Raw genomic sequence first — 2,500 nt, 5'->3', positions numbered from 1 at the left:
AGAGAGAGAGAGAGAGGAGAGAGAGAGAGAGAGAGAGAGAGAGAGAGAGAGAGAGAGAGAGAGAGAGAGAGAGAGAGAGAGAGAGAGAGAGAGAGGGAGAGAGAGAGAGAGAGAGAGAGAGAGAGAGAGAGAGAGAGAGAGAGAGAGAGAGAGAGAGAGAGAATGAATAAAAAAAGTACAATCTTACTATAAAAACCATCATGCCATCATCATGAAAAGAACCACGCCTTTTGGAATTAATTAATTCCATGTGGAAATGATATCCAAATAAAACCATGTATAAGGACCTTGATAAAACTAATATCTACGATGATTACTGACAACACCGAATATAATGCAATTACCAAACAACTACAATATGAATACAGTATAATACAAACGAACCAAAACAATGTCAAGACAAACAGTATGATACAAGCGGGCCAAAAACAACATTAATCAATGTACACCAAACAATTTCCTCGTGAATGAAAAGCCAACAAGGAAAGTCATGTCCACCTGCAAAAGCATTATTGCTGCCTTTGTGCAACAACTTTTTTTTCTTGGCTTGTTGATATCCTTGTTCGCTGCTTGCCTTTAGTCAACGGACATATATCCTTGTTTGTGAAGTCAGGATGCGTGTATTACACTGGAAAGCGAATCAAGAGGGAATAGAGGGGGGGGAGAAAGGGAAGGAGGGAGGAAGGGAGGGAGGGAGAGAGGGAGAGAGGGAGGGAGGGAGGGAGGGAGGGAGGGAGGGAGGGAGGGAATGAGCGAGAGAGGGGGAGAGAGAGAGAGAGAGAGAGAGAGAGAGAGAGAGAGAGAGAGAGAGAGAGAGAGAAAGAAAGAGGGAAAGAGAGAGAGGGGGTAACGAGGGAGAGAGAGAGAAAGTGAGAGAGAGACAAAAAAAAGTGAGAGAAAAAAAGAGGGAAAGAGAGAGAGGTGGGAAACGAGAGAGAGTGAGGAGAGAAATAAAGAGAGAGAGAAAGCAGAGAGAAAGAAAGCGAGAGACAGACAGATATAAAGAAAGCAGAGAGAGAGAAAGAGCGAAAACGAGAAACAACCAGAAAGAAAGAGAGCAAGGAGTGAGAGAGGTGGAGAGAGAGAAATATTATGTCAAGTGGCTGGATGACACCTTGTACACACACACATCAATTGCAGAGTCGAAAATAAAACAGAAGACAGACCACTGCGCACAAGAGAACCAGCCGTTTGGAAACCTTGCCCCTTTTATTGGACTCCGGTTATCAACACGTGATGTCTTGGCACCACAGGACAATGGCAAGTGCAAATGCAGAGAGAGAAAGGGAGAGGGAGTGACTGTGTGTGTGTGAGAGAGAGAGAGGGGGGGAGGGGGGGCAGACAGTGAAAGAGAGGGCCAGATGTAAAGTGAGAAAGAAAAAGAGATAGAGAGTAAGAGAGAGAGAGAGAGAGAGAGAGAGAGAGAGAGAGAGAGAGAGAGAGAGAGAGAGAGAGAGAGAGAGAGAGAGAGAGAGAGAGAGAGAGAAGCATACATTGAAAGAGAGAGGCAGACAGGGAAAGAGAGAGCCAAATATAAAGTGAGAAAGAGAAAGAGAGAGAGGGGGGGGGCAGACAGTGAAAGGGAAAGCCAGATATAAAATGAAAAAGAGAAAGAGGGAGAAAGAGGGAGAGAGAAAGAGAGATAGATAGATAGATAGACAGACAGAGAGAGAGGGGGGGAGACAGTGAAAGGGAAAGCCAGATATAAAATGAAAAAGAGAAAGAGGGAGAAAGAGAGAGAGAGAGAAAGAGAGAGAGAGAGAGAGATAGACAGAGAGAGAGAGGAGGGGGAGACAGTGAAAGGGAAAGCCAGATATAAAATGAGAAAGAGAGAGAAAGAGAGAGAAATATATATATATATATATATATATATATATATATATATATATATATATATATAGAGAGAGAGAGAGAGAGAGAGAGAGAGAGAGAGAGAGAGAGAGAGAGAGAGAGAGAGAGAGAGAGAGAGAGAGAGAGAGAGAGGGAGACAGACAGACAGACAGAGAGACAGACAGACAGACAGAGAGACAGACAGACAGACATAGGCAGCAAGACAATAAAAGAAAGTGTCAGATAGAGAGAGAGAGAGAGGGAAAAAGAGTGGGACAGGAAAACAGACAGAGACACAGACAGATAGATAGTGAGAAATAGAGCTTGTGCAACTCTTGTGCAAATGTCAACTTTATGCAACGCACGACAGGGACCTCGATAGACCTGGAAGAAAAGTGTGAGGTCATGGGGATTGAGAAAACCTATTTACTGATGCATTTATTTAATTATCTTATTTGTTATCATTATAATAATTATTATTACCATCATTATCATTATCATTGTAATTATCATCACTCTTATCATTACTTTTAATTACTGTTGTTGTTATCAATGTTATTATAATTTTCATTATCATTTGATTACTGTTATCATTGTTATTATCATTTTCATTATTATTTGATTACTGTTATCATTGTTATTATCATTTTCATTATCATTTGATTACTGT

The sequence above is a fragment of the Penaeus japonicus genome, unplaced genomic scaffold (genome assembly GCF_977035675.1).
Source record: "Penaeus japonicus unplaced genomic scaffold, GWHDUDI00000001_assembly GWHDUDI00000034, whole genome shotgun sequence".
NCBI classification, from domain to species: domain Eukaryota; kingdom Metazoa; phylum Arthropoda; class Malacostraca; order Decapoda; family Penaeidae; genus Penaeus; species Penaeus japonicus.
This window is presented reverse-complemented; position numbering follows the sequence as displayed.